The sequence below is a fragment of the Myotis daubentonii genome, chromosome 6 (genome assembly GCF_963259705.1).
Source record: "Myotis daubentonii chromosome 6, mMyoDau2.1, whole genome shotgun sequence".
Taxonomy (NCBI): Eukaryota; Metazoa; Chordata; class Mammalia; order Chiroptera; family Vespertilionidae; genus Myotis; species Myotis daubentonii.
This window is the reverse complement of record NC_081845.1, coordinates 36,448,754-36,473,580: the sequence shown is the minus strand read 5'-3', so window position 1 is coordinate 36,473,580 and position 24,827 is coordinate 36,448,754. Positions and strand designations below refer to the sequence as shown.

General features: G+C 41.3%; 1 protein-coding gene and 1 pseudogene across 6 annotated transcripts in view; both read right to left on the bottom strand.

The window, feature by feature from the left end:
* The window catches only part of FYN (FYN proto-oncogene, Src family tyrosine kinase), a 212,583-nt gene that overhangs the window by 84,263 nt on the left and 103,493 nt on the right, over positions 1-24,827 (bottom strand). The gene's annotated exons all lie outside the window — the stretch shown is intronic.
* On the bottom strand, positions 19,062-20,609 carry LOC132236454 (U6 snRNA-associated Sm-like protein LSm4; annotated as a pseudogene).

The window sequence follows — 24,827 nt, the reverse complement described above, 5'->3', positions numbered from 1 at the left end:
ATCTCATTAATCACTTTTAAGATATTGGCTGCAAGTTGAAATGAGAATGTTTGGGATATGTTGTTTTAAATAAAATATATTATTAAAATTACTTCCATCTGTTTCTTTCTTTTTTTTAAAAAATGTGGCTGAGTGAATGTTAAAAAAGTAAAACAACAACAACTGTGTTGTCTGCACTATGGTTTGTATTATATGTCTATGGACAGCACTGGAATAGATATTTAATAACTGAAAAGATTAACCCAAGTTGAAGGTTTGAGGTATTTAATCAAAAGTGATAAACTGTCTTGTGACATATGTTCCCTAAGAGGTGAATACAATGATTTAATAGAAAGCAGCCATGCCTATTGCTCTTCCGCCCTGACCCACTGGTGACCTCAGGTCAGCCACTCACTCCTCCTGCGCTGAGTCTCCATAATGACTGGTCCAGATAATCGTGACTATCCTTCTAGCACTAACATTTTGAGTCTGTGGCAAACTCCTAGGGGCTGGTAGCTCATGGGTGAAGGTGAACGAAAAATCACCCTGTATTTGCTCAATATTTGCAGCCCAAATGTTGCCTGCTGATCTCTCACATGTGAGGCACTTTTGATTAAGTCTTTCTGGAGAAACGGCTGAAATGTAACAGCAATAATAATCGTGTTTATGATATACAGATTGGGCTCCCTAAAGAAAGGATGACTCCATTTGCTTTGTGCACCCAAATAAGTAGGTTTTATGTTGATAAGATTATACTTCTAACATGAAAACACTTAAGATCTCCTAAAAAACCCAACAAATACTTAATAAAAAGGTTCTAAAATATCCTTGAGGGAGGGGGGTGGAAACAGAACCAGTTATTCTTTTAGTTCAGCTTCTACCCTTTTCTATTTATTTTCAAAGCATCTAATTATCTGCTGGAAGTTGTATCTCCCAGGCAAACTTTATGATTCTAAAGGTTTTCCTTAAAGGGTAAAAAATGTCAATTGGTAGCTCAATTATAACTAATTGGGTAAAGTTTCAGTATAATAGAAGATAAATAGCATTCATGACCCCGTAAATACTTGAAGTAAATGTATTCTCAAAATCTATGGGTGGAAACAAATGTGGAATTAAGAAAGTGTAGTGAATAATGCCTATACTGTAGGATGATATTCTTGCTTATTGTAAGACTTCCAGAAATATTGATTGCATGATCTCCCCTGGAAAGAATCTCATATTTTATATCCCTATTTTTGTAGACTTTCCCTGTTATTTCTAATTTTAATCTGACATCTTGAACTTCTGACCATGTAGTGACAGTGTGTTCAACGGCTACTAAAATACTTGTTCATTTTGAAGCAGTCCTTGCTTTTAGTGCCATGGCTCTGTATTCCTTCAATTGTGACCTTCTGGAACATGACTATGTCACTAATATTGATAAGCCGTGCTAGAAATAACCCAAGAAATACCTGGTAAGAAAAGAAATTCTAGACATGCAGGCTCTTCCCTTCTCTGGCCTTCTTCTTTCCTCCTTTCTTTTCTTTTCTTTTCTTTTTTTAGCTAATCTATCCATATCATGCCAATAGAATTAAGGTCATTTTTGTTTTTGTACTAATATTGAAGGTAAGTTGGAAATTATGACTGAATTGCCAAAACAAATGGCTTGTGCTTCAGATATTCCATACTTTGGGAAAACTTTATTTTTATTTTATTTTATTTTTTAAAAGCAAGAAAGACCCATCTGGAGTGGCTCAGTTGGCTGAGTGTCGGTCTATGCATTGAAGGGTTGCCAGTTCAATTCCTGGTCAGGGCATATACGAAAGGCAACTGATCTCTCTCTCTCTCTCTCTCTCTCTCTCTCTCTCTCTCTCTCTCTCAGCATGCTCTCAGGTGAGTATTAAAAAAATAAGCAGGAGAGGGCTCCAACATCACAGAACAAGGAAAGGCTAGATTGGCCTCCTTTGCTTTTGAAATTGGAGGTGTAAGAGTTGGTCAACCCATGAATGAGAGCGAGTCTCTGTGGGGCAACTGTGCAAGATAGCAATTTGACTTGAAAAAGGAAAAAATGACCCTGCCTTTCTTTCCCCTTTCCACTACCTATAGAACCACATTTGAAAAACAAACAAACAAATACTAAGAGAAGCTGATAATAAAGAATAGCTTCTGGCTGGCTTTTCCTGAGCATTTCATACCTTTATTCCTTTGTTCAACCTCATTCCCAATTATTGCACTGTTCTCGGGGCACAGGGATAGGGCGTCTGGGAAACTTAACACATTAGCGCAACTGTTTTCTCTGTGAATTCTTTTCAGCATCTTTACATGGCAGCAGGAAGGATGTGGGCTCCCTTTCAGATTCAAATGAGATAAATGAGCCCTCGCTCAGGTAGACAACATCAAGCCTGAGAAAGCCAGAACCACCAATCTCAAGGTGGGGTAACCATTTCATCCTGGGCCTTAATCTCTATTTTTAACATTAGATCCCTAGCCCACCCTTCACTTAAAATAAGTAGAACAACAACAACAAAAAAACCCCCAAACAAACAAAACCCTGCTCACACAGTACAACCCAAGTGTCCTCTTCTATGAAGAGAATTGTGATTTTTAGATTTGAAGAGCAATGTTTTCAATGTACTTGCGGATGTTTTAAATTGTGTGGGACGAATATTCTCAAGTGGTAGTGTCTCCTTTCAAATAACTTCTGAAGCTTGAAGACTGTGGTAGGAAAAGCTCTTTATACCTTCTCCCCAAATTTATATTCATAATCATGTAAAGTCAAGAGACCATGCATTTTTCATGTAGCAAACAATCAAATATGAGACTTTTGTTTTAATGCTTAAAACTGAATGTTCATTACCAATACTTCCACATGAAGCTCAAAGCAAAAGTACGGAAAAGAATATGGTGCAGTGTTGGACAAATACCTTATTTGTAACTTTTGAAACTGACACTTGTTAACTCTATTAGTCAAAACTGTGTGGTCTTGGTAAATTATCCTCTCTTGAGTGTCAATGCCAGTCAGCCAGCATCTATCCACCTGACTTTCTAGTAGGTTCCTGGCCCATGGTGTGCTGATAAGGTGAATAAGCTACTGTTCCAGCACCAGAACAGCTTTAGATACAACAAGTGCATAAATAATTCTACACAAGACATCTGTCACTTAGAAGTTACATAGTGCTAACGGGAGCTTAGTGGTGGAAGAAATAACTTCCAAAAGGGGGATCAGTTAGGGCTTCAAGAGGGAAAGCATTTAGTTTATCGCTTGGGAGAGGAGCAAGATTTCTAAATCTAGAAATGCATTGGGACATTCCTGTCCTCAGGAACATTCGGGACAAAGATGGGCACCAGGAAGGCCTGGGAGACTTTAGGGAAGAGTGATGAATCCACTAGGTGGCGTAGGGCCTGAGGAATGGGAAGGTGGCTGCTCTGAGCAGATCTCCAGCGCCAGTCAAGAGAGAGAGAGAGAGAGAGAGAGAGAGAGAGAGAGAGAGAAGATACTGGACTGAACTTGAAGTGTGGCAGGAGTTCTGAGCAAGTGACTTGATCAGGTAGCTCTACACAGGATGGCTCAGCCAAAGGAGCACCTGAAAGAGGGACACACACTAGGAAGCAGTCTAAGCCAGTGTTAATGAATCTTTAGGGAGATGATGGTGAGGGTGGGATAGAGGGATAGACAAGGCTGTTGACTGGTAGACTGGATTGGGGGACATAGTTTATGTCTAATATTCTAGTATTTGCTAGGTTAGCATAAGTGAGGGAAACTGTTAAACTGAATGCCCACAAAACAGGTATAAAAATAGCTTTGGGTGAAATTCAGTCCTATTTTTGTATTTGTAATCTCAACATTAATTGGTTTTATGAAAAAAATAAACCTTATGTAAAAAGTGTCAAAATGCTAGATGAGGGGAGAAAAACCAAATCTGGGTAATCCTACTACAGTGTTTCAGCATTTGCTCTGATGGTTCATATAGAGTGGTCGCAGAGGAGAGAGTGAGCCCACCTTCTATTGTGATAGGCATCAGAAAAATAATGTGGCTCTCTATGAACTTCAGCAAGCATCACCCAAAAAGGCCTCTCACAACCCTTTGGGAATAAGATAATGTGGGCTGGATACTAAGGCAATGGAGTGAATAATATTATTTACATGGGGCTGATCAGTGAGACCAAGTCCACCTAGAAGGTGACCTCTAGGGACATAAAACAGGGCTTTGAGCTCTTCAACAACATTGCCAACATCTTAGCTAAAGTTATGGAAAACTTGCTTGCTAAAATGTTCAGATTTAACAAATTTTTGGAAGGATAGGAAATATTGTAGTGATAATCTCAAGACAAAATATCTTGATAGACTAGAGTAATGGGCCAGAAATGAGATGATAAAATTAGTGAAGGGAAATGTAAGGACCTGAACAAAAACCTGTTGCATAAGAGCAGGATGGGGGACATGTGGCTTAGCAGCAGCATGTGTGAAAAAGATTGGGGGTGGAGGGGCAGGTTGGCTGAAAATAATTTCAATTTGAGTCAGTTGTTTAACCTGGCTGCTTAAAAGCCAGTGTGACCTAATGTGGTATTTACTGAAATATAGCAGTCGGTCTGGCCTTAGTTAAGTTGGGGCTTAGCAAGTCTGAACTTTTGAGTTTTTAAGTAGCAATGATAATATAATTTTAGGCACCAAGAGACAGAGACCAGTTCAAAGGGCTGTCCCTCTATTTCTTACTGAATACAATGCTAAGCAATATTAAGCTATTACCTGTATTGTCTGTCTGAAGGTAGGACTCTTCAAATGTCTGAACAGTTCTGGGTCCCAAGCTGGGGTTTGCTTTCTTGGTGGTTAGGGAGGATTATGAGGATAAGGGGTGAAGTGCCTTTGACTTACAGTCAACTCCCTGCAAGCACAGTACTACCTTCCCTCAGTGTTAACACTGGACTCTGACACTCTCAAAACTAACGCTTTATGTCAGCAAATGAAGGGCAAGCTTCCCCCTACCCCTATTAGAAATACAGAAAGCAAAACAGCATAATTTCTAAGCAAAATTGAATTAAAAAAAAACAACCCAGGAAATTTGTTGCTATGTGCTGTTCTTCCTCGTGCAGTGTGCCACTGATCTTCAGGAAAAGGATCACATGGATCTGGGTGCACATGATTATGAACAGCAGGCAAGAGTCATGGTCTCTAATTCTTAACTAGTGGCTCAGTGCACGACATTCATGCACTTGGGGAGGGAGGAATCCCCCAGTCTGGCCTGTGCCCTGTCACAGTGCGGGAGCCCTGTGATCCATCGCCTCAAAGAGGTAGGCCCTGCCCACCCATCCAGGGCTCCTCAATGGATTGCCCCAAAGAGGTAGGCTGGAGCTGGGGGAGACCTGCAGACCCCGGGATGGACTGCGGCGGAGGCCTGCGGATCCCCGGAGGTGGGGGAGACCTGCCGACCCCGGGGCCGGGCTGCGGCGGAGGCCTCCCTCTGTGCACGCCTGCCTAACCCCTGGCACAGGCGCATGGAGACGAAGGCCTTCACCACCCCGCACTCATCCCCAGTGCTGCAAAACCCCGCCCACCCGTGCCTGCTAATTGGTCGTTACTGTGATGGCATCCCAACCAATTTGCATATTACCCTATTATTAGATAGACTGCTTCCCTTGAGAGAGAGAAATGGTTACAGGACGGGGTAAGTGGATTTTAGCCTCAGTATTGGATATTTTCCTGAGGTGCTTCATTAATGATTATCCTATGAAATATTCCTTAAAACATTTACACCCCCCTTCCCCACCGCCAATTTGAAAGTTACTACATAAAATCTAGAACTTGTTCAGAAAACAGTAATCAGGATGTTAAGAAGACCTGGAATTATGGTGGTGGGTATGGAAACTAATACAAAACCTGAAATTGTTTATCCTAGAGAAAAAGACATTTTCAGCAGTCTTTTAAAAAAAACCTGTTGGGTATTATATGGAAGGATATTTTCTGATTTGTTTTAATAATGAGAACTTCCCAAAGATGATAGAAACTATCTTGACACTATTGATGTTCTTGCAGAACTTAGCTATCACAGATACTGGTTGAACTAGACAAACTTTAAGGCTCCTTCAAAGCACATCAGCTCTAAGACTTTATGATATTTCTTTTTCTTCTTCCATGAAATAGCCCATAGTGTTGAAGCCAGAAAGGTTATCAGAAGACGTTAGCCTTGGGGCTAGGGTTCTGAGAAACTGGATTCCTGGTTGCATAAAAGCTAAAGGAAGGAATTCACATTTTGCCAGTAAACAGTTCTTCAATAGTCTTCCTGGGAAGTGGATTTCACCAGGTATAAAGCAAATCACTTGAATTATAAGGATAAAGTGACATAGTGAGAGGATTAATAAGTATATAAAAGATTTGAACAACACAAGAGGTTTAATCAAATGGGTATACTTAGAACTCTATTTCCCCAGCCCCTATTAGAAAGTATGTATTTTAAAAAGTCATGGAATGTTTTTTAAAAACTGATCACATCTAAGGCCATGAACCAAGTATCAATAAATTCTGTGATACTGGTACCACACAAACAACATTCTCTGACAACAACAGATTTTTTAAAGGTAGACTTCAAAAAAAGATTACTAAAAAACTAATTTGGAAATTTAAAAGCACACTGCTAATAACTAATGAATCAAAGAAGAAATAATTATGATAATTATAATATTCTTAGAACAGAGTGATGATAAAAAATGTTCCATATGAGAACTTGTCAGATGCTGCTAAAGTTGTAATTAAGTCTTACCCTAGAAAGAAAAAGAAAATGAATGAGTGTCCAATTTAAGAAGTGAGAAAGTGAGCAAAAGTAAATCCAATGAAATTAGAAGAAAGTAAGAAAGGGAAATAATTCATAAAATCATAAAACAAATATTCACTAGAGAAGATTATCAAAGGAAAAACTATTTCAAAAGATCAATAAAATAGATAAGTCATCGAAACTGATCAAGTAAAACACAAAGAAGGTACTAATAATGATATCGGGAATGAGAGTGAGAACATAACTACATTTTTAGCAGAGATTAAAAACTAGGAGCATACTATGAACTATTGTATGCCATGTTTGAAAATTTTAATGAAATGAAGAACTCATAGAAAAATACCACTTATTACTGAAACAAGATGAGAGAGAGAAACCTGAATATTTTTGTAACCATTAAAGAAATGGATTCATCTTAAAGAAAACAAAACCAGTAACATCTGGTTCAGATGGTTTTAGAGTAAAAAGAGGCAAGTGTCAGAGATAAAAAATGGGAAAGAACTAGTGTAACCTTAGCACCAAAATCAGACAAGGACAGTAGGAAAAAAAAGGAAATTATAGTCCAATCTCAGATATAAACACAAACATAAAAATCCTAAAAAAAAAAAAAAAAATCAGCAAACTGAATCCAACAGTTCATAAAATAGTTCATGGCTAATTTGGATTTTTACCAATAAGGCAAAGAATGGTTTAACTTTAGAAAACTCATGATAGTAATTACCTCACTCTCAGATTAAAAGAAAAAGAACCCTATGATATTATTAATAGGCACAGAAAAAGTATTAAATAAAATTCAACACTTACTTGTGATTTTAAAAAATAGGAACTTGTAGCACACTATGATCAGAAGGGGGACTTTCTTAACCTGATGAAAAGTATTTATTAAAACCCAATATAGGCATTATACTCAATGGTGAAATGTTAGTAGCCTTCCCTTTAAATTGGGAACAAGCTAAGAAAGTGTGCTCTCCCTACTTTCTTTTAACACTGTACTGCAGGTCCTAGCCAGAGTGGTAGGACAAGAAAAATAAATACATAAAAAATTGAAAAAGAAGAACTAAAACATAATTATTTATACATATGATTGGTTAAACAGAAAACCTAAGAAAAATACAGATAAATTATTAGAATTGGAGGCTTTACCAAACTGCCAAGTATTAGTTCAATATGAAAAACTGTGTTTCTATGTATCAGCAACAGTTAGACAAATTAAACAAAAAATAGATCACTGTACTTATTCTTCTTGACCTTCATCTCTTTTTCTTCAACACATATCTAACTCAGATAATCATAGGATAATAATTACTAGGAAAAACAAGTAATCTAATGATATTACAAAACTCTGACAGGCAGGGAAAATAATTTCATGGAAAACTTAGAGGATTCTATAGTTCTATTCTATGTTTCCCTCAAAAAATTTTTCACTGAAAAAACATACACACTGAGATGCTGTAGATGGGGTTACCTTGAACTGTGGTGAATCACCCATTTTACTGGAAATGAAACACAAGCAAGAAGTTCCAGACCTTTGCAAACCAAAATCGGCTTCTTCTACTCAGCTTTTAATAAAGTCAGCAGGAACCAACCCTCCAAATGCATCTCATACCCGGAAGGATTCGGGCATCTTACAGGGAGACATTGTCATGAGGTCAGTAGAGAGAGAGGGTTAAGAAAGTTCCTGAATGTTTGGTTCTTCATCTACCTGAAGGTAATACTGAAGGCTACTTATATTTTGTGATTGTTGAAATTTCACTACAATCAAGCACAATATAACATTTACCAGGTCCAACTAAGACCCCTAAATTATTATTCTATATTTGAATACATCCATCAGCATGGCACTTGGTCTTCCTGTTTTTAATAGTCTTAGGGAAGCATACTATGGCACCTATAATTCTTTTCCACTCAGGTTTGATTAATTATCACTTTCAATGAAGTAATAATACAAATGAGATAAAACTTCATGGAGAACTTTCTATATTCATTTGGATCTGACTGGGCAATTCACTCAATAAAAACAAGATGATCTGAAAATACTATATTATAATGTTGTTTTAAAAAACGTTTAAAACCTAACTCACTGGAAACAACAAAAATGAGCAAAAATAGGAGACTGCTTTCCTATTTGACTGATTAAATAACTTATGGCACATTCCTATAGCGAAATAGGATGTAGTGCTAAGATCATATTGTAAAATAAACGTAGTAACACCAAAAACATTCATGGTATACTGTCAAGTTAAAACAAAAAGATATAAAACATTAAGTTCAATTTGAAATAATTTTTAAATCTTCCAAATTCACATCAGAAAAGGACTTTAAGCAATACACTAATGTGTGATAATCTCTGAATGATGGAGTGACTGGTGGCTTTTGTTTCGTCCTTGGTGCTTTTCTGCACTTCTAAGTAGTCTGCACTGGGTGTGTGCATTTTTGCAGATACTATTTTAAAGAGTTCATCACGATGAAAATATCTAGAGTTCATATAGCACAAATTTCTGGAGCTCTCCAAAACACTAAGTACAGTTTCATAGCAGCCAAAACAATCAATGAAAACAGTGTCCTACTGACAGTCCGGCTGGAGGCTATTCTATTCTGTTCTTACTCCTGTTCGACCACTGCAGCGGTAATACTGGGCTTCAGTACATCAGTGCCCCAGGAGACACTGAAAAGGTGCAGTGCCCATCCCAAGGAGACCTTTACTTCCCTGAGCTTAATCTCATACCGCCAGCAAAGGGACAATGCCCCCCAGCTCAGAATCTGAGGTAGCAGGAAATTAATGAGAATTCTGTGCATAAACAAAAGATTCTGTTTGCCACCTTCATAAAGCCGCTTCTCTGTTTAGCAACTTTCTCCAGCTCTCCAGCCTGGCTTCCAGGAATTCACCCAGGGCCCCCAGACCTCTTCCATCAGTTTCCCACGGCCCCAACACGAACTTCATCCAGGATGGACTATACCTCCACACAAATGTCCACACAATTCCCACATCTCATCCATGCGCCAGGCCCCAAGCCAGTCTTACCGGCCAGAAGCCTTCCTCTCAGTTCCTCAGCCTCACATCGCTCTCTCTGCCTCTCAATTCTTTGGCTTATCCCCTGGGGTTGATCATGTGAGGGTGAGGCTTTCACATTATTTCAGTGTTTCCTGGGCATGGCAGGGTTTCCTAAGAGTTGGGCCAAGTTCTGTATCTCTTTGATTCTGCCCATTGCCCTCTCTTAGCTCCTAGTACAGGGCTGCAATGTAGTAGGTCCTCAAATCCAGGAGACAGACTTTTTAAGGCGGGGTGAGTTTGCTGGCACCTTTCCCAACAACAGCTTTATGAGTAATCTCTCCCTTTCAGTCAGTCTGCTCCCTACCCTCCCTCTTTCTGCTTATCCCATCCTTAAGAGAGAGAATGACATTTTCCTTGCTCACTCTTCTCAGCCTATATCCATATGGTTTCCTTCCATATCTTCAGCTCTCATTTAGCTGCACTAACGAATGGCCAATCATCAACATGGACAATCCACGAGGGTGCCTAGGCCTCTTGCTTTCTGGCTCCCAGGCACCCAGACACTCGAAGGGGGCTGTACTCCTTGGGCCTGTTCCCATCGAGGACTGTGCACCTTTCAGTTTCTCCCTTACTTCTTCCCTTGCTTTTCAGGACTTTGGTGGTTAACATTATCCATTCATTTATTCACCCACTCATTCAACTCCTAGTTCTAGAGCACCTTCTGTGTGCTCAGCACTGTAATTTAAACTCACAGTTGGAGAACTAGTGTCCCCAACTAGACTGGAAGCTCCCTGTGGCAAAGGTTGTCTGCTACAATTATTTAAATGTCACCAGAAAATCTAGTAGTGTGCTCATACAGTGTTTGGAAAATATGAAACTGACTGATGGATACGAGAAAGGAGAAAGGAACAAAGAAAAAGGCTACAGTTTTTATTCTAGTTCTCTCCCCTGTGTTGTTTGACCAGAAATGATATAGAGATAAGGAAAAACTCAGACTCCAGCAGAGGGAGTACAACCTTCATTTTTTTGGGGGGGGGGGAGGGGGGGCTGGGGGAGAAGCCTCTGGCCAGGCCATATGAGACAGTTATGTATGTAAAAGTACTCTTAACATTGCAGAATATTTTACAAATATGAGTGCCATCATCATCACGACGTAGCCATACAGTGGTGTGAAAACTTTCATTCCAAACAATAATCAACCAAGTCACCCCATCCTGCATACTCCTGCAACCAGCAGCAACATAAACCCTAACAGGAAAGCTGACAGCCTGACAAAACCTAAATGGAAAATAAAGTGAGCAAGAACAGCTACACCCAAAGAAAGCAAAACCACACTGCTTGGAGGAAGAAATCCTCTAATTGCCTCCACACTCCAGCTCGCTTCCATCTGCTTGCATTTAAGGAAGCCAACTACTGGGCTCCTGGCAGCTGCGGAGAAGAAAGGACATGCTCCCCAAGTGCTTGGATGGCTGCAGCAGACAAGGACGGAAGGTCCACAAACAAAGCTCAACTGCAAATCGAGCAACAGACTTAATGTTTGCTATGCCAAACTGAGCAAACGCTCTCCCCTGGTTCTGAGACCACATGCAATGATACAGGAAGTCATTCTTGGAGAAGGCGCAGCAGCAGGCGTGGGCAGGAATGCTGCAGTGGTCTACGCCTCTGCCCGCAGCAGCCTAGGAGCCTCCCCGAGGCGGGAGTCACAGGGCCCAGGCTGCAATTAGGCTTCCTGTGGGGAAGTGACCGGGAGCACAGGCACCCACACTCCTCAGTGTGGTGTAGCTCAGTCTCCCTCGGGACCCGCCCCTGGCAAACTCCCAGGTGGCAATCTTTGTTTTTAGAGATGGCAACCTTTTGATTCTGGCCTCATTATGATCATTTCTCCCAGACCCTCCCTACCTGAAGCTCACCAATCCCTCAGTCTCCAGTCGGCTCCCAGCCCTCACCCTTTCTGGCTGCCCCATGCTTAGGACCTTCCTGAGGAAGCACCCTGAGGAACAATTAGACAGTATAATTTTTTTAAATCACAGCTTCTTGGATAACAGGCAGTCCCAAAACAAAACTGTGGTGCACAGATGCCAAGAGACAAGATGTGTTCACACCACCAGCTATAGGCAGGGATATGAGCCCTCATCTCACACCTACAACGTATCACACATATGACAGAAAAGGGAACCAATTGCTATGGGCCCCAGACTATGTTGGGAGACTTCACATATTTTATCTGAATTCAAATCTTACAATGAACGTATGAGCTGGCCTTACAGAGATTCAGCAACTGTCCCCAAGTGTCACAGCCAGTAATGGTGAAGTTGGGATTCATGTCCAGGTCTAGGTACAAAGCCTGCTGTTCTAGCCTGTTCTGCCTGATACTTCAGGGTGAAGGAAGCTGATGGAGTAGTTAAGTCAAGAGATAGATACCTCTTAAGGGCTTTAAACTCTGCTCGGAGTATAGTGAAAGAAGAACAGCATAATGGTATAAACACCAGTGAGTCACACGGGCCCCAAGATTCCATCAGAGTTTTGGAAATTAGTGTGAATGATTATTATTGGAAACTTCTTGATTTTCTGGTATGACCTTAGTTTTGCAGTTTCTGAGGACCCTGGAAGATTCTGGAGCGGCAGCTTTCATATGCCTAAGCAGCCCTCTCCTCCACAGCAAGCTAATGCTTTTCCTGGGCCAGAAGCATGTGGCCTCAAGCACTGACGGGCAGGATGGGTAATAGCAATGACAGCCAAGCTTGGGCTGCTGGACATTCAGGGCTCTGACAGGAGTGGGAGAGGGGCCCACCCAGGCTCTCCTTGTACCATCAGCAACAAAACGCCCCGAGGAATCCCCTGGACAGTGCATCTTTGCCTCCAACCAGCAACCCCAGCACAGCAGACTGCTCAGCTGTTCCTGACCGGGCCAGCTCACCATCAAAGCAGGGTCTGCATTACATCGTGGAGTAGTGTGGAAGGCTCTATGTGTATGATGTAGTGTTTAAAAAATTGATTATGCCCTTCCACACACAGGAGCAGCTTCAACATGTAGGCTGCATGCATGCAAAATGTTCTATTGGGTAAATGATGGGATCCCACCTAAGATGCCGGAACTGGAAAAGAGAATTGCCCACTATTACGCCTGGTTCTGGTCTTTCACGGAGGGCAACAGCGAGGCTTCCTGAGCTGTCCACAGTGGAGGGGCCACCCTGGGAGAGGCTTTGCTTTTGCAGCTGGCTTTCTGAGTTCTCTAAGACCTCACTGGTTAATGTTAATTGGGTACATCAAGCAATTTCTATCCCTGGCTTGCTATTTTTAAGATTAAAATTCAACCAAGGCTCCAATCTGTCTCTTTGGAGCAGGTACCAACAGGATAGGTATCTGAAAACAGCTTGTGTGTCTTGTCCTCCACTTGATGGTTAAGACAAAATTTGCTCCTTCCCAACATTTTATGGTGAAAACTTCAAACATAAACTTTTAATAATTTTACACCGAACATCCATGTACTGCCACTTAACTCCTAACATTGATTAACATTATACCATATTTGCTTTTATCACATAGCTATCCATCTATCCATACTGTAAAAAGTTTTAACTACACTTTTTTTTATGGTCCTTATTTTTCCAAAGTGCAGCTTCGGGGGAAAGCATGCCTTTCAAACAACTCTGGGTGTGAATCCCTGCTTGAGTGCTCTGAGCTGGGAGACTTCAGGCAGGTGTGTAATGTCTTGGAGCTTCAGCTTCCTAAGTCGTAAACTGTGGGTAACAATGCACAGGGGTGCTGTGAGGAATAAATACAGTAAGGTGTGTGTGTGTGTGGGGGGGGGGCACCCGTAGGAACAGGTAACCAATTCTTAGTTCACAAACTAGCTCTCTTTCTGATCTATGAAACACATCTGAATTGGTAAAAAAAAAAAAAAATAGTGACAATAATACAGATACAGATGAAAGGAGAATGGCAGAATGTCGAGAATTGTGGAGCTGAGGGAGGGATCCATGGGCTCCATTATGCTACAATGTTTACTTTCTATAAATTTTAAATTCCATAATAAAACAACAAAATGTTAAAAAATATGAATGGTCACTGGATTTTGTCAAGAAAAAAAAAAAGGAACACTGTATTTGAAAAATGCAATATGTGTCCTCTGAGGAAGTAATAAGACGTGATGACACTGGGGTTAACAGTACAGGGCTGGGGAGGCCCTGGGTGCTCTCAGTCTTGGGGGTGGGGTGAAGGGGAGGAGGAAGGACAGGGCTTGGGTGCTCTGTAAATGCTCCCCAGGTGGCAGGTTCACTGCGGGTGAGAACCTTTGTACTGGCAGAAAAGTGAGACACCACGCTTTCCGTCATATTAATTGTGAGAAGGATTGTGGTTATTACTTGTTGACTGAAAACTTCAGCTTTAGGAAAAGTGAAAATCAATCATGAGAGACCCAAGCTAATTGGATTTGACCTGGGCCCAACTCAACTTCTCTGCACCTCAGGCTGTTAACCTGTAGACCGGGAAGGCAGGACCAGATTCCTTCATGGCAGAGTAAGAGCAGAGGACTCTACCTGCACCCTTCTCCATCACTCCAAACTCGAGAATAATTCTGCTAAAAACAATTGGATTAACGCACCAGGTTTTATCCTCAGCCAGCACTGCAACAACTGAGGCTCATCCTGAGAAACACTGCTATTTATCTGTCAGTTCTGCTTCAGTTCCTCTCCTGGGAACACGCTTAGGGACTCTTTGGTGACTCATTATCACAGTTAAATATACACAAAGAACAAGGAGTGCAGGATGGATAAAACAGACAGATTTCATCCCCGTCTTAAGGATCTAGAGAACAATTTCAAAAAGAAAAATTCTACAGATAATATTCAGAGGGAAATGTATTTGTGTTCTTTCAAAGCTAGATGAACTATCTGCTATTGTGTTGTTAACCTTCTAATGAATAAATGCCAGGTTTTATAATAATATGCCAGTTAAGTAATACTTCCATGAAACCTAACTTTCCTTTTCTTCAAAATTCAAACACCCCTGAAATCAAATCCCAAGAATATCAATTTTTATTTAAAAGAGAAAGTTAAGCACAAACAGACAAGCAGTGAATTCCATTTCTAAACAAAGCCTGGGCTGACTCAAGGGGGCCTCTGCCAGCAGCAGTGTGGATGCTGAAAACTGGTAACTTGACTGATGAGTGTCAGAATATATAGAGAGTAGTTGCCAATATTAAAAAGTTGGAATGGTTAATATACAGATCAAGATGCCTGATAGTGCTGGGCCCACATTGCCTGAGAGCCAGTAACATTTGCCCCTTTTAAGTAAGTGTGGCTTGTGTTTCTCCAGCTGCACACCCCCTCCTATCTGACTTCCCTTGTTATGAACCTACCAAATCAGGTAGGCATTTGTCTGAGGCAGTGGTTCTCAACCTTGGCTGCACATTAGAATCACCTGGGAATCTTTTTAAAATCCTGATTTCTGGGCCTCATTCTCCGGAAATTCTGTTTCTTTGTTATGGGGTGGGGCCACAACATTAGTAACAAAGAAACAGAATTTCTGGAGGATGAGGCCCAGAAATCAGGATTTTAATGATTCTAATGTGCAGCCAAGGTTGAGAACCACTGGTCTAAGGTAAGAACTAGGGCAGTGACACAGCCAGGGTTGGGGATCAGAGGGTACACGGAAGAGTAGAGAAGCCCTGGCTCTAAGCCTGGCAGACCTCTAGTGATCTTAGTTCTCCTGGAGCTGTGTGACCTTGGGCAAGTCCATTCACTAGCCTGAAGTGCTGTGTGGGAAGAAAGTGAAAAGAGTTCTATAGGTAAGGGTCCTGTGTGGTACCTGGCATGTAGTAAATGCTCTGCTAGAGTTACACCTTCTTATCCCACACTCAAGAAAGAAAAATGTTTGGCACAATCTATCATCACAAAAAAATCTAGCTGACCACCGGGTAAGCAGCTAAAAAATCATTCTTGTAAACTTAGGAAGGCCTAGATCATTCACTATAAGTAGTTGAAGAAGAGAAAACAAAGGATAAAAAATATCAGACATGATCCCAAAGTAATGATGATCCAGGCAAGGATTATCCACTGATATTCAGAGCACTGCAAGGTGGGGGAGGGAGGGGATTGGACAGGATGTTCACAAAGGAACCACACACCAGCCCAAAGATGCCTGACTGACTCAAAGTGTATCCTGAACATTGGTGAGCTCCGGTTACCGTCTTACCCAAGAGATCAGATGGTAGGACAAGTTGACATCCTCCACCTCTGGATGTGATACAACATCAAGCATGCGATGCCACCAATGAAGTATTCTTGCCAAAGGCTGTTAACCTGCATCTAACAACAAGCTTCTAGATCTAACAATTTTCAGGCAGTGAGGCGTAAGTTAACCCTGTAAAGAAACAGACAATCCCAGAGTGCAGGATGTTCTACACCACAACCAGCAAGTCTGAAGAAGGACTTGATAGTAGAATATGTTATGAAATCATTGCTAAATTTCTTAGGTATGATCATAGTATTGTTATGTAAAAGAATGTCCCTATTCTTGGCAGATACATGATGAAATATGTAGAGTTAAAAAGTCAAGATGTGTGTAATTTTCAAATGGTGCAGCAAAAGTTTACCGAATGTTTTATATATATATATATATATTTGGAAGAGGAAATAAAAAAGCAAGTGGCATATTTAGAACATATAGGTGTTGATTTTATCATTCTCCTAACCAGCAGGTTTGAAAATTTTCAAAATAAAAAGTTGAGAGAGAAACTGGAAGAGAGAGAAGGAAAAAAGAGAAAAAACAGGAAAGAAAAAAAAAAAAGCCAGATCAGATAATATTACACTTCCCTTTTTTATAATCACCTCACCATTCATATTCAGGTCAGCCTCACTGTGTGCCTTTTCATTCAGCACGGTTTTATCTTTGCCACTTTAATAAATTTCATGTGTGCTCATTCAAACTGATGTAGCCAGCCGTCTCGGTTTCTTTGCTGTCTGACATCAAAACCAAACTTTAAACAAAGCTCCAACAGCAGGCTCTGTAGAAGTGGACCAGGTAGGTAGGTATGAAGCCAAAGATATCATCTCAAAACCTCCTGAAATTGACACCTAGTTCCCTATCTAGATGGTTTTTAAGCTGGTAAGACTGGATCAAAGGCTGCGGGTGGGCATTCTCTGGGGCTTTGATCTTTTCCCAGGATAGCACTGGCTCTCTCTACCTGCACTGGGTGTTGATAGAGGAATGACAGATACAGGATGCTGGTCAGAGAGGACAGGGAGTTTTAGAGGCTCATGGAGTGTGCTGAGCCTGAGTTCTGGTGCAGAGAGCAGCTCGGCATAAGCTGCAGAACAGCCATTCTGAGTTCAATTGTAATGCCTGCGAGCTCAGGACAATGGACAACGTGGGAATCACTACAGTAGGTCCTCGGGTTACGTCGGAGATCCTTCCCGATTTTCACCGTAAGTCGGGACCCACCTATGTCACTCACATGGAGCACATACACAGCAGTAATTAAGTGAAACAGTAAAAAAAAAAAAAAAAAAAAAATTAAAAGGAAGATAACAATTCCTGACCTTTACTTGTGGTAAATAAAAAAAACAACAACATAAAGCACATATGTACATACGTCAAAATGACAGAACTTTTTTTTTTTTTAATAAATAAATGGGAGATGGTGATGTAACCACGAAATGACATTGAGTCCAATGTAACCCAAGGACAGCCTGTACTGGGGTGCCTTTAACTTGGAGAGGACCATAAGGGGCCCAGACTCAGAGAGAGCAGGGATGAACCTGGCTCTCCTGCATATTAGCTGCACAGCTTCAGAGCAGTGTTTCTCAGTGGGGGCACAGTGGTCACCAGGCCCTATGCTGGGGACAACTCTTCGCTGCGCAGGACTGACGTAGCACTGCAACATTAACCATCTCTGTCCCACTTCCAAGCTCACCACATGCCAACCTTGCTTCCAGTCTTTGAAAGGAGAACAAACACCCCGCACTCTCAAACGCCCCCTGCCTTAGACATAGGCTAAATTCTCTGAGTCTCAGATTTTATCTGGGGAGGATACCTGTTCCACAACCCGAGTGGTGGTTAGAGAGGAGCAAATGTGCCACATCTCCTATAGAAGTGATATCATAATACGCATTGACATGGGCAGCCTGCCAGTCAGAGGCAGAGCTGAGGGGCAGGACGAATAGCCTGGCTCCCAAGTGGGTTCTATTGCACAGCGTTAGCTGTCCAACAGCTACTCATTCTGAAAATGTTTCACCTCTGTAAGTGGGAAATTTTGGTTTATAAGTGTTGCTACAGATATAAACCACACCACAGTGGGAAAGAATTTAGTATGAAAGCTGATGGCAGACAAGTGGGCCATGGGAACTGACAAGCAGGATGGCAGTCTCAAAGTAGCTTCCAAGAAATCTGGTTTAGGATGGCGCCAAAACGAACCTGGAATGAGCTCCAAATTACTTCAAGGATCAAGAGAATCAAGTGACAGAACACCATCCCAGAACACCAGAGCAGGGAACAGCAAGCACAGGCCTGACTTACAAAATGACGACTGCTCGGTAATTTACAGTCTTCAGCAACGCTCCTGGAAAGGACTCTAGGAGGCTGGGCAGGTGCCGGGGTCCAACCCCAGCAGGTCCAGGGGTCCCCAAAGATGTGGACGGAGTCGGCGAAGAAGGAAGGACACGGAGACAGCGTTCAGTTGATCAGCAGCCTAGCCAGGATCTCTAGCCAGGATCTCCAGCCAAGTTCTGGTCTGGATCTCCAGAGAGGTTCTGCTTCGGATCTCCAGCGAGGTTCTGTAGCCATGTTCCCTCGCTAGGTTCTTCAGCCAGATTCTGTCTGAGATCTCCAGCCAGGTTCAGTCACCAGGTTCTAGTCAGGTTCTCTTGCCAATTTCTGTAGTCAGGTTCAGTCCAGGATCTTTTGCCATGTTCTCTCCAGCGAAGTTCTTCTGCCTGTAGGTTCTGTGTAGGTTCTCTCTTCTAAGTCCTGTCTCCTGAGTTCTGTCTCTTTCTGTCTTGTTACAACTGTATTTATACCAGTTGATTCAATCCTATCAATCTCTATTCCAAAGGTTAGGGCGTTTCTTATCTCCATTCCAGGGAGTAAAGATTATGTAGCTTAAGCATGATTGTTCATAGTTAAAGTAATTAATTACCCGCCTGGCACTTAGTTGAGGGGTTTTATTCCCTCCCTAACTTCAGGGGAAAATCCCTACCTGGGGATTCAACCTTTCTCAGAGAGGAGACCTTGGTTAAAACACAGCGCCAAGAAGGTGAGCAAACATATTAAGAACCGTATGCCATATATGCCAGGTCCCTTGAAACAGCAAGGATGGACCGGCTCCCAGCAGGCAGGGCTGCTGCACACAACCTTGCATAGAACTGGAACTGTAGGCCTTGGAGCCGCTCTCTGGGTGATTCGGTTGCAGAGGGGCGGCAGATCGCCTCGGGAGAACTCGGACACTTCTCCAGAGATTCTCAACTCTCCCTCATGGAGCATTCTGGCTCTCATTGTATTGCCTTCGTGCCTTACAATTTATGTAAAAATGCTCCTGTGCCCTTAGAACCAATTTGGTTTCTGGGTTACAAAACTGCTTGTTTTTGTTCTTTTTTCTGTAGTTGTGTTTTTTATTTTTGTAACACAAAAGAGAGAGAAAGGAGGCAAAGGACTGGGGCCCAACCAGGCCCCACAACAGCTTCTGAGGCACATGTCTGTGTGGTTTGGTTTTGTAAAGACAATTTCAGGTCTGTTTCAGGAAAACTCCCTGGACTGTCAATCTCAGTGCAAAGACCTTAAAATGAAAACTTCCCATCTGTTTGCCACCCAGGGGTCGAACAAGAGATATAAAACAAACCTGTTTCTAAAATGCCCCCCTTAACACAATGCTCTACAGATGCATTAACACACAGAACCTTCCAGGAATCAAGTTGGCTGAGACTTCACAAAATCAAAAACACCAAAAAACATTTCCAACTGTAAAAATGCTGGCTTTAAAGAAAAAGGACTTAATGCCCTGGCCAGCGTGGCTTGGTTAGTTGGAGCATTGTCCTGTACACCTAAAGGTTGCAGTTTCAATCCCGGTCAGGGCACATATCCAGGTTGTGGTTCCATCCCAGTCAGGGTGCATGCGGGAGGCAGTAGATCGATGTTTTTTTCCACATCAATGTTTCTCTCTCTCTCCCCTCCTCTATCAAAAATCAATAATAATAATCATAATAAAAAGAGTTAACATAAAGAGGACCACAAAATGCACAGGTGAGGTCTCCCCAACATCTGCCTCTTTTTTTTCTGTTCTGAACAGACTCATGGACTGGAGCAGACACGCAGTCTCTTGGGGGAAGGCTCAAGTCTCTGGGGGAACAGGGCCAGGCTCACTGCCCGCCTGCCAGCCGGGTTTCTTTCTGGCTGACCTCTGCCAGTGTCTGAGATTCCGCCCCTAATACGGCGCCAAACACACCTCGTCCAGCACCCCCCATGCCACCGCCTTTCTGCTGCTTCTGCTGCTGAAGGCCACCACGGCCACGACCCTTGGCACCACCTCTTCTTTGACTATGTCAGTGATCTCATTGGGGATGCGCAGGTACGCCGCGGATGTAGCACTGGAGCATCCGCCAGAACTTGTCCTGTCCCTAGCTGTGCAGATTACCTCGTACAGGTTGATTTTCATCCAGTTCTCACAGCTTACCAGATGCCCACTGTACGTCTCCCCGTTTTTAAGCTCCACTAACATGGGGTGATTTTGAGCGGTCTTCAGCAGTGACAACGGGAGCATGGTGCAGCAGGGACCTGGCCTGCCGGTCACTTCCACCACGGCCTCCTCCGTTCATGCGCCCTGCTTGTTCTTACTCTTTTTTCCCCCAATTTATATTTTATTTATTTTTCTAAATTTTTTTATTATCTAAAGTTTTACATGTCTCCTTTTTCCCCGGTTGACCCCCCCCATCCCCCACCAAAAAAAAGGAACTTTTACCATTTGCAACAACATGGATGGAACTGGAGAGCATTTTGCTAAGCGAAAGAAGCCAGTCGGAGAAAGATACATATCACATGACCTCAGTCCTATAATGGGATATAATGATCAACATAATTTGATGAACAAGAATAGATCCAGAGACAAATGTTCTTTTATTCTTTATCTCTGTTCCTCTCCACTCCCTTCCCCGTCCCACCCCCCCAACACATTGCACACATGAGACCCTAACTTTGTTTTGCTGATCTAATTTCTCCTTTATCATTCACTTTTAAATAAGGACTAGGAAATGCTGACTGGGCAGAAAGTCTGACCCTCTTTAAGGCCAAGGCCTCAGGAATTAACAGGGAAATGAGGGAGGCCACCAGAGGCTGAGCAGGGAAAGGGTACAAGTCTTAAAGAGCAGAAGTGAAAGCAGACAACCACTCTATGTTACCAGAACTCCTGAAAGAGCATGGAAATGACCCACACATTATCCACACATTATTAGAAAGGGGGTTCTGAGAAACAAGTAGCTGTAAATGTGTGATTTCCCTTTAGATTCATTAAAATATTTAGCGCCAAAGTGGTATTTTTATCGTCTCACTTGACTCTGCTTACTATTCAGCTTTGGTAGTTTCTCCAGATTCTATTCACTGTAAAAACAGCAGATTGATAACGTTTAGTCCCTAAATCTCTGGGGTAGGCCATCTGAAATGAGATCTTTTATCCTTCTCTTCTCCCACTTTACAGAATGCATTTTCATAGCATTCTTGCAAGAAGCAAGATTATCAGAAAAAGAAAAATGAAGGGGAGTAAAGTCTAAAGAATATCATACCAAAGCTTTTGGTAGGAAAACATTTATGTCCGCAAGCACACACCACACCCTTTCTGGGAAGATATTACTGGTCTTGAAGCTGGGTTAGTGGATCCCAAAATATACCACACAAACAGCACAGTTACCCTCCCAAAATAGGCCCTATAATTAAAGTCTTTTCAAGTGGATTGTCCTATATCACAACCTGACATATGTTGCTTTAATCTCCCTGCTTCAGCAAATGTAGCCATACTGGGTACAGAGGCTTTAAAAACTACTTTCGTTTAAACCAGACTGTGGTATCACCAGGAAAATGATGCCAATATACAGCCCTGTGTACCAAAATACCAATCTCAATCATTTGTAATGAGATCTCCCTCCGCCCTAAGCACATTTTTATCTCACCAGAATCGCTACCCCTGATTCAGAAGAAAGGACTACCCCAGACTGAAATGCCGTTTCATCTCAGACATCATCTAAAGAAAAACATATCTGAAGAAGCTGGGGTTGAAACTTAAAATATAAGACAATCTCTTTTGTGTGAATGCTGGGATCATGTTGTGTGAGCCTCACCTTTAGCTTTAGTTGCCAGTCTTCAGTATAAGTCTTCAGCCACCCATTTGTCTGAATTCCTTACACCATTTTGTGCTTGAAGTCAGAGTTAATGTAAGAGATAGCTTCTTAGGAGCCCTTTCAGACCTATTATACTTTAAATAAATGTTTTAATGTTTTATATATATATATATATATATATATATATATATATATATATGTAAAAATAAATATCAAAATATTTTAAAATTTAAATCTTCAAAATAATGAGTACTTTAGACATTAAATTTTTTTATTACTTCTATATCAAGAGAGAGACGGAAAGTTACATACAAGGGATCTCCCATTAGATTGTCAAATGACTTCTCAACAGAAACACATCAGGCCAGAAAAGAATGGACTGAAATTTACAAAGTGATGCAAAGCAAAGGACTGAATCCAAGAATACTCTATCCAGCAAGGCTATCATTCAAACTTGAAGGGGAAATAAGAAGCTTCACAGACAAAAAAAGACTAAGGGAGTTTGTCACCACCAAGCCAGCAATGCAAGGAATGCTAAAGGGACTGGTATAAAAATAAGAAATAAAAAGCTCAGAAAGAAAACAGCCACACAAAAAAAGAAATGGCTACAAACAAGTACCTTTCAATAATAACTTTAAACGTAAACGGACTAAATGCTCCAACCAAAAGACATCGAGTGGCTGAATGGATAAAAAAACATGACCCATACATCTGCTGTCTACAAGAAACCCACCTCATTAGAAGGGACTCACACAGACTGAAAGTGAAAGGATGGAAAAATATCTTTCAGGCAAATGGAAAGGAAAAGAAAGCTGGGGTAGCAATACTTATATCGGACAAAATAGACCTCAAAGTGAAGGCCTTAACAAGAGATAAGGAAGGCCACTTCATAATACTAAAGGGATCAATACAACAAGAAGATATAACCCTGGTAAACATATATGCACCCAATGTAGGAGCACCCAAATTCATAAAAAAAACTCCTGGAAAATATCAAAGGAGAGATCGACAACAATACAATCATAGTAGGGGACTTTAATACACCATTGACAGCACTGGATAAGTCCTATAGACAAACAACCAGCAAAGATACTGCAATCCTAAATGACTCACTAGATCAGATGGACTTAATAGACATCTTCAGAACACTTCACCCCAAAGCCAGAGAATATACGTTCTTCTCAGGTGCTCATGGGACATATTCAAAAATAGACCACATATTGGGTCACAAGCAAAGTATCCCCAAATTCAAGAAGACTGAAATCATAAAAAGCGTCTTCGCAGACCACGATGGCATAATATTAGAAATAAACTACAATAAAAACAACCCAAAATACTCAAACACCTGGAAGCTGAATAGCATGCTATTAAATATTGATTGGGTTACCAATGAGATCAAAGAAGAAATTCAAAACATCCTGGAAACTAATGACAATGAAAACACAACAATCCAAAACCTATGGGACACATTGAAAGCAGTCCTGAGAGGGAAGTTTATAGCTCTACAGGCCTATCTCAAAAAACAAGAAAAAATGGTAGTAAATCATCTAACTCTACAACTCAAAGAATTAGAAAGAGAGCAACAAGAAAACCCCAGAGTGAGCAGAAGGAAGGAGATAATAAAGATTAGAGCAGAAATAAATGACATAGAGACCAAAAAAACAATACAGAAAATCAATGAAACCAAGAGCTGGTTCTTTGAAAGGATAAACAAGATTGACAAACCTCTAGCCAGACTCACCAAGAAGCAGAGAGAGAGGACCCAAATAAATAAAATCAGAAACGATAGAGGCGAAATAACAACAGACCCCACAGAAATACAAATGATTGTTAAAAAATACTATGGACAGCTTTACTACAACAAACTAGACAACCTGGAGGAAATGGACAAATTCCTAGAAAAATACAGCATTCCAAAACTCAATCAGGAAGAATCTAAAAATCTCAACAGGCCAATAACTATGGAAGAAATTGAAGCAGTCATCAAAAAGCTTCCATCAAACAAAAGCCCAGGACCAGACGGCTTCACAGGGGAGTTTTACCAAACATTCAAGGAAGAACTAAAACCTATCCTCCTCAGGCTACTACAAAAAACTCAAGAGGAAGGAACACTTCCAAGCTTATTCTATGAAGCCAGCATCACCCTAATACCAAAACCAGGTAAAGACAACACAATGAAAGAGAATTACAGGCCAATATCCCTCATGAACATAGATGCCAAAATCCTCAACAAAATCTTAGCAAATCGGATCCAGCAGTACATCAGAAAGATCATACACCATGACCAAGTAGGATTTATCCCAGGGATGCAAGGATGGTACAATATCCGCAAATCAATAAACGTGATACATCACATAAACAAATTGAAAGAAAAAAACCACATGGTCATATCAATTGATGCAGAAAAAGCATTTGACAAAATTCAACACCCATTTTTGATAAAAACTCTCAGCAAGGTGGGAGTAGAAGGATCATACCTCAACATAATAAAAGCCATATATGACAGGCCCACAGCCAACATCATACTCAACGGACAAAAACTAACACCATTTCCCCTAAGAACAGGAACAAGACAGGGATGCCCCCTCTCACCACTCCTGTTCAACATAGTACTGGAAGTGTTAGCCATTGCAATTCGGCAAGAAGAAGAAATAAAAGGCATCCAAATTGGAAAAGAGGAAGTAAAACTGTCCTTATTTGCAGACGACATGATATTATACATACAAAACCCTAGAGATTCCATCAAAAAGCTACTAGACTTAATACATGAATTTGGCAATGTAGCAGGAT